The 12,067-nt window shown below is 54.3% G+C and overlaps 1 long non-coding RNA gene across 1 annotated transcript in view; it reads right to left on the bottom strand.

The window, feature by feature from the left end:
* The window catches only part of LOC116875348, a 145,741-nt gene that overhangs the window by 103,472 nt on the left and 30,202 nt on the right, over positions 1 to 12,067 (bottom strand). The window lies entirely within an intron of this gene.

Below are 12,067 nucleotides of genomic sequence, written 5' to 3'. Positions count from 1 at the left end.
CAGGGGAATGTGGCGCCCTCCCCACGTGGGTTTTCAGGGTGGGACATGGGGGGATCCAACGGGCCATCTCCATCTGCCTGGGGACACCTGTGGCTTTCACGAGCTGCGACCGTCTCCCATCACAACTGGAGATGTACTCTGTCAACAACCGGTGCGTGTGTGCGTGCGTGTGTGTGTGCGTGTGTGTGTTTTCTGAAACTGTACCCTGCTCTCTCCCACACTTTGTCACACGGGCTGCAAAGAGACCTTAGACGGCAATTCCTCGGGAGAAAACAGCAGTCCGGTCAGCCAGTTCTAGAAAGATAATGGCTTTGCCACCGGGTCCCCTCCCTCAGACACCTGGCCCAGCAGAAAGTAAGTAACACCCCCCTGGCTGAGTTGGGTCCCCACATTCCCCCGCCACGTGTCTGCCTTCCTCCTGCCACCCACCAGGCCATGAGCCTTCATCACCCTGGTCATCCTCGCCAGCGGCACGGGCCAGAAGGCACGCATGCTCCCTGGATGACGGATTCTGCTTTAAACAAACTCGCTGGCACTCCAGTGTCACCAGTGGTCACCTCAGGCCCCGGCCCAGGAGGCCTGCCCCTGCAGAGTCAAATGAAAGGCCTTTTTCTTCTCTAAAGGATCTGAGGAACCACAGTGGCAAGGAGACAGAAGGCACTCAGGCGGGGGAACCCCAGAAGTCACCCCCCAGGCCTTTCTGCCTGCCCTGGAAGCCTTGCCCTTCCTCTGCTTCTCCCCACCCCCACCCCACCCCTCCCTTCCCGGGACACACGTTGTCTGCCTGATGCCCTGGGTCACACCCTCTGGCTCCCTCCGCCTTCACGGGTGAGGATTCGGATTCTCCACGCACACGATGCACTTTCTCTCCCTCTCTCTCTCACACACACACAAGTCCGTGGAAGCCATGCTCTTCCTCAGGGGAAATGAGATTCGGGGGAGATTTCGTTTCGTGTCTCATGACCACTATCGTGCACACTCGTTACCAAACACTCTGCTCCCTTATCCAGAGCGCCTGGTTGTTTCTTGTGTAGTAAAAACAGGAAGTGGATCCCATGACTTCTGGAGGAAGAAACCCGCAAAGGTCCAAACCCGAGGTGCTTGGCGATGGGATGCGCGGCCCTCTCACTGGCCGCCCCCCATGCAGGAGCGAGGAGGGGGCATCAGGGGAGGTGAGGTTGGGGAGACGGGGACACAGCCACTCAGCAAATCGTGTTAGAGTCCGGCTCAGGCTTCAACGCTTGACACTGGGTGACTTTGGGCATAGGAACCATGGTCTGTCCGGGTGTCCGTTTCCCACCACGGGGACCATGAGAATGCCTCTGTCGTTGGGGTCTAGTGAGAATTCACTAGAATAACCTAGGTAAAACCCTTGTCCAGTGTGTGCCTCGTGGGAAGCATCGAAGAACTACCAGCTTTTAAGAATGTGTTCTCCAGGACTTCAGCTGTCCTCACACCAAGCCTAAGGACTGGCGGACGTTTCTGGATTTTCCGCATAAGAAAACCAAAGCTGAGAGGGTTGTGTGATTCCCCACAAGAACACAGACCTGGAGATAGGAAAAGCTGGACTGTGAGTTCTGGTCAGTGTGGCTGCAGAATGCTGTCCTCCCCATCCCCGTCCTGCCTTGAGGGCCACCGGAGGCACAGGAGACCTGAATGCCATCTGGGCCTTCATGGCTCCGTTTTCTTTGTCCCTGTCCCCTGCCTTTTCTTCCCAGAGTCCTGAGAAACTGCAGGACCCGTCGTGCCTCCTTGAGGCGGCCAGGCAGGGTGGCAGCAGCAGGGAAAAAATGATAAAAGAGAGAAAGAAGACAAATAAAAGAACATTTCCCTTCTCCTGGTGCCCTGCTGCCCTCAGGGTAGGGGACCAAGCAACGCCCGTTTCTCTGCCGCTTTTTGCTTCCCTTTGCTACTCTAGGTGGGAGCAGAAGCTCGCCGGGTCCCGGGTTTAGACAGGCCAGTCGGCTGGGGCAGCCTGGAGGGACCTGGGCGGACCCGGGAGAAACAGCCTGACACCCCTTCCAACCCACACACACGCACACATGCATACACACACACACACGGGCACACGCACATATGCATACACACACACACACACACACACACACACACACGGGCCTTCTGCTTCTGCCCTGGGATCCACCAGAGGGACAAGGACCTGCATCGGTAACCCCAGAGCCCTACCTCTCAGTCACCAGACCCTGGGCAGCCTGGCAAGCCTTCAGCCTATGCACAGACGCCCCGAGGCTCCGCGAGGCCTGCTCAGAGCTCAGAGGGCTGAGCACCCTGCTCTGGGTGCTGAGTTCAGCGGGGCTGCTCTCTCTGCAAATCGAAATGGGGCCGCCCGGGCCTTCCAGACATGCCACATCTCCCCAGCTCTGCCCTGCCTGGAAGCCGCGGTCCAGTCATCCTCCCCCAAACGTGGGCAGCACGGCTCCCAGGGGACCCTTCCAGGCAGACACGTCGCCTAGAGCCGTCTGCACATAAAAGTTCCAGTCGACCTGCTTGAGTTCAGCTTTCCAAGAGCCGGCTTGCCCAAGGGAAAAAAGGACTCGGTGTATTAAATTTAAAAGCAGGCAACCAAACCCAGGAATCGACGATCCCGTGGGGGGGGGGCAGATCCATGCGATGACAGTATCTATCTTAGAAGAAGGTCCTAAAATAGAAGTCATTTCTGGGTGAAAAATGATGAGTGCTTTCTAGTTCTCGCTCTGTGTTTGTCATTGTTTCAGTCAAGCGCCCTGGGGCAGGTCTGCAGTCAGATACAAAGTCCATTTTTAAAGAGCTTCCTTTCTTCCTCTTAATTTCTCTCTTGCATTCCCCACTAGCCAGTCTGCTTGCACTCTATATGCAAACACCTTTCTCTCCCAAGCACCAGCCCCAAAGAAGGATTTTTTTTTTGGAGCAAAGTTAGAGCCACAGGAAAGCTTTTGAAAAGAGGAAACAGGCCAGCCGGGCCCTTTCTCCCTTCAGTTCCTCCCCAAAATCAGAACACAGATTAGATTAAATTGTAGTTCTTGCAGACCCCTGGGCGGGGGGCTTGGGGCAATGGACCCCGTAAATGGCTATTAGTAAGACCGCAGAAACATGGTGCAGGCAAGGAAACAAAACAAGAAAAAATGAAACATGTTGGACGCAGAATAAAGTCAGCGGCCGGGAGCCTCTGCGCGGCCAGGACAAGGGCAAGGGCTAGACTCCCAACGCTCCAAGTGGCTTCCATGCGGGGTGTGGGTGGGGAGGCTCTGGGCCCCGGGTGGAGGCTTTGTGCTCTCCGGAGAAGCGGCCGGGGGTCCCTGCCGCCAGCAGAGCCAGGCAAAGCCGCCAGGCGCCCGGGGAGACCAGCAGCACCGGCCAGGGCCGCCAGCAGCCCCGGCGCCCTCGCCCGGTGGAACCACAGCGCCATCAAGCGGCCACCCTGAGAACGGCTGCACAGGGCCCAGGAAACAGGTCCAGGACTCCCAGCCCCACCGGCTCTGGAGCAAGGTCTGGGCCTGCCAAGCTGTCACTCCAGGCCCGCAGGCAGGAGCCTGCAGACGGACACCAGCTGTCCAGGCGCAAAACACAACCCTGGGCTGGCCAGGAGCCGGCTGCCCTGGAAGATGCTCGGGGGGCTGCTTTTGCAATCCCAGACCCACCCTCTGCTCCAGCGACTTGCTCCAAGTTATAAAGGACTGTTTCCCAAGAAGAGTGGGGCCAGAGCAAAGGGGAAATCTGATGGGCAGCAGGCACACCCTCAGGGGTCGTGCAGAGACACACAACAGCAATGAGTCAGGCTCGTGGCTCCAGGCCTGTGCAACAGGCCACTCGGTACGTGTTCCCAGAGAGTGGGCTTGGGTCACGGCCCACAGCCTGCGAGGGCCACAGACTAGGACATGTCTCTCCTGGGTCATGGTGCATGACTGTGTGTGCATCCCGGGACAGACTCTGATCCTCTGAAACAGATCATGGGGGAACGCAAGAGGACACATGCCCTCCATCTACAGACCGCAGCAGGAACCCAGCACAGGAAAATGACAAATCCTCAGAACCCCAACCAGGAAAACCCATTTTAGTAAGAATATTATATAACAGGAAATCATTGCAAAGGCAGGTAGTATTTGCTACGTGTGAATGACTCCGCTAATTCCTTTATGCACATTATCTTACTTAATCTCGCAAACCACCTGAGGAGATGGGAACTTCTATGATTTTTGTTTTATAGAAAAGGAAAAGGGAAGTACTTTGAGGTTAAATGATTTGCCCAAGGTCAGCTGATCAGCAAAGCTTTGTCTGGATCTCAGAGCCTGGTGTCCACTCCCTCGCTTTTGCCTCCTGAACGCCCTCTTTTCCATCCAGGCCCCATCTCCCAGGGGTGGATTCAGGTTTGGCGGGACCTGAAGCTTATTCCTTTTTCTGGAGGGAGGGGCAGCTTCTTTAAGAAAAATAACGAGGGGGGCGCCTGGGTGGCTCAGTGGGTTAAAGCCTCTGTAGTGGGCCCAGGTCATGATCTCAGGGTCCTGGGATCAAGCCCCGCATTGGGCTCTCTGCTCAGCGGGGAGCCTGCTTCCCTCTCTCTCTGCCTGCCTCTCTGCCTACTTGTGATCTTTGTCAAATAAATAAATAAAAATCTTTAAAAAAAGAAAAAGAAAAGAAAAAGAATGAGGTTTAAAATACACAGGAGTTGAGAAATGCATAGCTCAGTGCAGGGTGTAGAGGGCCAGCAGAGGTGAGGGGCTGTTGCCTCATTACCTCCAAGGAAGATCTACCTCTGCTCTCCCCCTCCTCTCCCCTGCAGCTGGTTTTCCTGCCAACTCTGCATCCACACCTCCCAGCCACCGCTCCGGCCTCTACATGGACAGCCGTGCCCCACCTGTCCCTGAAAGTGCTTTGACTCAAGGTCACCAATGACACCAACTGCCAAGTACAATGAGTGCTCTGCTGCCCCCACCCCCAGAAGAATTCTGCCCCTGACATTTCCCCTCCTACAAACTCTCTTCTCCTCGGGCATCCTGGACACTGCATTCTGGTTTTCCCTCAACATCGGCTACCATTTCCCGATGCTCCTCACTCGTGGAGCTCCCGTCACCTGCTCTTCAGTGTCCAGGTGAGCCTGGCAGAGGACAGAGCATAACCTTTGAGATAGCCAGACCCAGGGTTTAACCCCTGGCCATGCTTAAGTGCTGTGTGGCCATCAGCAAGGCGGTCACCCTCTCTGAGCCCATATTCTCTTCTGTATAATTGGGATGAAACGCCATAAGTTATTTAAGAGCTTAAGTGACCTAATATATGCAGAGTGCTTAGTAGGATGCCCAGCACACAGTAGGGCCAGTGTCAGCCCCAAAGCCCAGTCTATCTCTCTGTCTGAGGCTGTAGATGACCAGTTCCAGCGCCTGCAGAATCATCTCACGCATGGCCCCTCGGAGGACCTTGTCTTGTCTACAAGCGTTCATGGCATCACCCTCAAGCCTGTGCCCTCCCTTTGCTGATTTCCGAAAGGTACAAGTGACACTATACCGAGACAAGAAATCCAGGGTTCATCCCGAGTCCACCTTCCATTGCGCCAACAATCTCCCTGGGATCCACCAACCACGCCAAGGATCCCCCTCCCTCAGCCCGTGCCCTCGCCTGTGACTCACGCCCATGTCCTCCTGATCTTGCCCAGGACCGCTGAACAGCCTCCTACGTGATAGGCTGCCGTGCTGCCCCCGCCCAGCACCCCCAATCCATCCTCCACACCCGAAGGGCGAGCTTCCTCAAACACATTTCAGATTATGCTGTGCCTCTGCTGAAGAAGCACCGTCTGTCTTTCCATCAGCATAAGGGTCAGCCCAACCACAACGCCCGGGACTATCAGACTCCTAGTGCCCCTGCGTCTGCCTCACTGCCCCTTAAAACCCCCTGCACGATTACGATTTGCTCAGACATCCCAAACTGTCTGCATTTCCCTAACGTGGCACCAGGCGCCGCTGCCCCCTGTGCTGTTGTGCACGCACTATTCCGTCACCTGGAAGGCTCCCCACTTTCTCTGCCACCCACTGTCAGAGCCCATGCAAATGTCACCTCCGCTGAGAAGCCCTCCAGGATGCCTCCTCAAAAAAAAAAAAAAAAAAAAACAGACCCATTCCCTCTGTATGTAGCCTGTGTATGCATCAACCATAGCTCGATTCAAACCCTACAACATTCAGATTTATTTCCTGTTTCCCAGGCCACATGGTGAGCTTTCTGAGAACAGTGCCATCTCGAAAGGCGAGAGAAAGTGTGTGGTGGTCAAAAGGGTGAGTTCTGGGGCCAGACACCCTGGAGACAAGTTAGAGCATCTCTCAGTACCTTCACTCTGCCACCTGTGTTGTGAGATAAGGGCAGGGTTCCCCCGGTGGGGGGGCATGGATAAAGCAGCTTAGAAAGACCTGACATAGGCCAGCACTGAGAAGGAGCAGCAGACAGTGAGCCCCACAAGTAATTTATCTAAAATGTTCTAGCAGCCACTTTAAAGAGCTCAAAGAGGGGCTCCTGGGTGGCTTAGTCAGTTGAGTATCTGCCTTCAGCTCAGGTCATGATCCCGGGGTCAAGCCCCGTGGTGGGCTCCCTGCTCAGTGGGGAGCCTGCTTCTCCTTCTCCCTCTCCCCCACCCCAGCTTGTGCTCTCTCTCCCCCTCTCCCTCCCTCTCTCTCTCTCTCAAATGAATAAATAAAATCTTAAAATAAAAGAAAATAAAGAGCTCAAAAGAAGCCATCAAAGTTAATTTTAATAATGCTTGTTTAACCCGATACGTTTCACATCTTATCATTTCAACACAGAATCAATATTTTAAAAATTATTCACGAGCTATTGTGCTCTTTTCTCATAGCGAGTCTTCGAAATCCAGTGTGCATTTTCGCGCTGAGAGCACCTCTCCATTCACATGTGTGACTCCCGGTGGCCGCACTGGGCAGCGTGCTCCGGGGGGCTCCCCGGGGAAAGGATGCTGGTTTCCCCCAGACCACATCATCCCCTTTCCGTGGCTTTCCGTGGCTGCTTTGCTTTTTATCCTCTCATAGAAATCACCCGTGGCTGTGAGCACAGCTATAAGGCCGAGTCCTGTGAGTCCCAGTCAACCACAGAAACCAGGGGTGGTCTAGGGGTTCCTGACTCAGCCCCCCACCAATGTCTGGGTCCCGTGTTCTCCAGGCAACCACCCAGCTCCCAACGTGGCCTCCCAAGGACCCAGACTTTGGGTGAGAATCTGTGCAGGGGAGTCTCCCATTTTAAATGAACAGACAAGAACTCTCTCTTCCTTGGTCACTGCGGATTTAGTTTTCTTTTGTTGTTGTTGTTAAAGATTTTATTTTTTTTAGATTTTATTTATTTATTTGATAGAGAGAGAGATCACAAGTAGGCAGAGAGGCAGGCAGAGAGAGAGAGGGGGAAGCAGGCTCCCTGCTGAGCTCAATTCCAGGACCCTGAGATCATGACCTGAGCTGAAGGTAGAGGCTTAACCCACTGAGCCACCCAGATGCCCCAAAGATTTAATTTATTTATTTGACACAGAGGGAGAGAGAGAGAGAGAGAGAGAGAGCGTGCACATAAGCAGGGGGAGCAGCAGACAAAGGGAGAGGGAGAAGCAGGCTCCCCTCTGAGCAGGGAGCCTGATAGGGGGCTCGATCCCACGACCCTGGGATCACAACCTGAGCCAAAGGCAGACACTTACCCAGCTGGGCCACTCAGGGGCCCCAGATTTAGTTAGTTTTCACTGTGCATCCTAACTCTGAACTTCCTACAAGTATATGCAAAGTAAAACACAGAGCGTCCTTCAATGGTCCGTGTGGCGCCGTTACAACTTTCATTCACTCAGTCCCTTCTACGTGCCAAGCACACGAGTCCTTTCCCTCATCAACAAACAAAACAGCAACGACAACCAGCGGATACACTGTCCGCAGTGGAAAGGTGTTCAGCTCTTACAGTTACTTTCTCCCCTATGACGTCATAACAGTGTCGCGGTGTCATAGGGACCTTCGCGAGCTCCTCCCCGAGGACCAGCCTGGAAGCTGTGTAGACCTTCTCTGGGTATTCTGGAATTTGACAATTTCTAGACTTTCAAGGCTGGGGTCACACCAACGGCGAGGATGCAGTCCTGGGGCTGCCTTCTGATTTCTGCCTCAGAGGGCCATTTCCTTCGTTGAAAAAAATTTATTTGAAAAAAAATTTAATTGCATCTTATCACTGTGTTGGTAGAAGGACAACATAAAGGTGACCCAGGGTAGATATTTATACCTATAATGTATTATATTCATTTTCCTTCTGATTTTAAAAGAAATTGAAATGAGAACATTTTTGTGGGGCCTGAAAAGCATCCTGGGACCTGAGCCCCAGGACTCTTGCACCTACAGGACACGCTGGCTCTGCCAAGGTAAGGCCACTGCTGGGTGGGGGACCCCGAGGTTGTCATCTGTAAGGCAGGTTTCTACAGACGGAAAATAAAAGTATTTCAGCCTGGGTCCTCTTGCTTTCCCACAAAGCAGGAAGCCACAATCCCATAAAAGTCCTGTGAGTCATCCAGAGACCACAACCCAATTCTTGAGGCCAGTAGTCACAGGTGCGGGGAGGGTCCACCCATCCCTGAGGCCCGCAGGTGGACTCCTGGCATCAGGGGTGCTCACGAGGATGGGGTTTTCATTCCAGTCTGCAAAGATGGTTGGCCCCTCCTGCCTCTGTGTGCTCCCCGTTGCTAACTCAGGCCTGAAACCTAGCCCCCACCCATCAGATGCAATAATCCACTTACGTATCTGCCTCCCCTGCCCAGCACGGTGAGCGAGAGATACAATTCCATCTCTATCTGCCTTTGCTTCCCAAGGCCCAGCACATCGCTCTGGGAGGGAATGAGATATTTACTGCGTGTTAACTACATGTGCTCTCTGCTCTCGTTATCTTTCTGTGTGAAGGCGTGATGAGCGAATGGAAAGGATTTTAGCATGACCACGCCATCTGCCAGAATTTCTTGTACTTCTCTCCAAGACATACATGGTATTCTATTTTACGCCCAAGATCTCTCAGTACATCCTGCCCAAAACATGTTTTTTTTGTTTTGTTTTGTTTTTTATGTGGCAAACATTAATTAAAATTTAAAACAAAAAAAGGAGAGCACTCCCTGTCTGGCTGGCTGTGTGGCATTCCGTGAACGTGGGAGCCAAGCACACCCAGGGCTGTGACGTCACGGTGCTGGCCACTCTCTCACACTCTCCTAGTGCAGCTGCCACCATGTGACCTGTCCTCTTGAGAGTCCCATATGACAAGGACCCAGGGCCCTCAATCCAACAGCCCGTAGGGAACTAAATCTGGCCATCTTCTAGCGGGCTCGGGAGTAGACCTGCCCCACTCGAGCCTTTGGATAGCTGCAACCCCGGTCCCCACCGTCACTGAAGCCTCCGGAGACCCCCTGGGTCAGAGGACACAGCTGCGCCGCACCCAGATGCCTGCCCCCCAGACGTCTGACAGAACACTTGCTCTTTTGAGCTGCAAAGATCAGGGTGATTTGTTACGCAGCGTTCGGTCACGGAAAGCAAGTCCCGAGAACAGTGCCTGCCATGCAAGAGGTCCCTGAATATTTGCTGAATGGGTGAAAAGAAAGAAAATTAGAAGCCAGGGTGATGACGCGCCACCTGGACTCTTAGAGGAAAGCGGGGTCTAAGTTAACGGCTGTAGAGATAGAGACCTCTCTGCCAGATCAGAACAACCCCCAAAGTGAGGGTCTGCCTGCCCAACGGCTACCGCCCTGGTTACGGTTCACACTGCTGTGCGGCGACTGCAGCCTCCGACCTGGCCCCACCCCCACCCAACCCCCCTTCACAGACCCCATGCACATTTATCTTCCCCAAAGCCCCCGCCCCATCCCAAGCCTTCCCAGTGCCTCCCAATACCAGCATCATCAAGGTCAAAACTGTAACTCAGCAGGAAGGCGCTCCCAATGCCGCCCTCACCGCCCCCCTCCCTGCCCTGCCCAGTAGCATCTAAAGCATAAAAATCTACTTTGTGCACCAACTCTTCCGCCATGACCTAGTGGACACAGCTGGGTCGTTGAGAAGTCTCTGGTCTCTTCACTCACAGGCCCGCTCACCACGGGAGTCTGATTCTTCCCCTCGGGCTGGCAAGTTCACGCCTGCCCTCCCCTCCACAATGACCCTCCCCCCTGCAGTCCATAAATGAAGCAGGCCCCTCCCCCAGGCTGCGCCCAACTCCGCCCCCAGGTGGCACTCATCCCTCTGCTCTCCCCAGTCTGGATCCCTAACTCACAAGATCCTAAATGAATGTATTTTTATGGACATCTAACCAGGACAGCCTCTAAATTGCACCCCATCTCACAGTTCAATTACAGTCTCTCCTCCTATAAGGAGAACAAATTTCTTGGTGGGGTGGGAGAGGCGGCAGCACATCACCTTGCTCAACACTGGTCCTTCCACTGGTAGCCAAACCCGAGCAGGACCCTCCCTCACACAGTCCGCCCTAAACACCGCCCTGATCTTCTCACTCCTAGACCTCCAGAGTTGCCACTAAGTAAGCAGTCTGGGGGGATGCGTAGAGGACTGTCCTTAACATCCACGTCCCTAACCCCACTGCACACGCAAATGCCCCCTTGGAAATAAACCAGCGGGCTATGACTTGACTTCCCACCCCCACCAACCCCACAGAAGCCCCACCACTGCTGACTTCTTTCCAGAGAAATCCAGGTGCATTCTGTATTACGTGTCTGTGACTAGGCTGGCATTGGCCCAACCATCCCATAATCCCCTGGGGGTGGAAGGGGGTGGGATCCCTTTGGGAAACAGAACCTCCTTCCAGCTCCTGAAGCCCCTGCCTCACCCAGGTCCTCCCTCACCACCCCCAGATCCACCCCTAGAAGCATTTCCTCCTTTTGCACCGCCTGCCCCTGTGGGTGGGCTCATTCAGACACAAGCACACACACACACACGTGCACACGCATGCACACTGGCCCCGAGCCAGGCTCCTGTCCCACAACTCAGGAGTCGGGTGTGAAGGACGCTAGCGTCATGCCCACTGGGGTGTAAAAGAAGTCAGTGACATCGAAGCCATGGGAAAACACAAAAGGACTCATGGGAGGGAACACGTCTGTGTGAGGGACCTGTGCGATGGTCACAGGAGGTACCTACCAAGAAACTTGGAAAAAAAAAAATCAAGAAAAAAGGCTTCTTGTAAAATCAAACTAAGTAAATCAGCAGATAAAGAGAAAAGATGGTCCCCTCGATGGGAGGGATTGCGACCCTCGGCGGATCACACGGATGCTATCTAAAGAAGGCCCCATGTGGAAGCAATGGCCTCACGCGTGTAAGCACACACATATGCACACAGCCCACACGTGCACGTGGCTACACACTTGCAAGCGTGCACACACACGCACACCTGTTCTCATACATCATACACACTCACCCATTCCCATATGCGCACATGGACACACCTGCAAACTCACACATTCTCTGGGCGCACGCACCTACACGCGCGCAGGTGTGCACACACGCTCACCTGCACACATGCATTCCAGTGCCACACGCATTGACACACACGTGTACACACGTCCATGCACACACCTGCACCTGCCCCCCAACACACCTGTGCGCACACACATTCATCCTCTATGAACACACGCATGTGTACAAACGTGGCTGCCCTGTGCACACATACCCCACCCTGAGGCACACTCACGCCCGCTTCAGAGAGCCAGCTGAGGCAGTGCACAGCCAACTCCTTGCACGAAGAGTGAGGCTGTGACTCCGGGAGCCTGAGGGCACCCCCCCACCAACTGTCAACCCCACGTTCTGCAGACAACAGCTTGAATACAAGGTGGTGTCTTAGGTGTGGAAACCAGGAAGCAGGGGGCCATGGCAGGGGCTCCAAGAATTCCCACACCTGAGAAAGGACAGCTCCTACCTTCCTTGGTAGGTGCGCTGGGAGGCACAGTGGGATGCACTGGGACCTGAGTCACACATCTGTCCCATTTCCTCCAGGCGCCTAGTCATCTCCAATCCTGCTGGAGCCAGGACCCAGGAGGCTAATTCCCAGACCCCGGAGAATCACAAGGCCTCTGACCTCCTCTGCGTTT

This window comes from Lontra canadensis, unplaced genomic scaffold, assembly GCF_010015895.1.
Source record: "Lontra canadensis isolate GAN:19392208 unplaced genomic scaffold, GSC_riverotter_1.0 scaffold41, whole genome shotgun sequence".
In the NCBI taxonomy this organism is placed as follows: domain Eukaryota; kingdom Metazoa; phylum Chordata; class Mammalia; order Carnivora; family Mustelidae; genus Lontra; species Lontra canadensis.
This window is presented reverse-complemented; position numbering and strand designations above follow the sequence as displayed.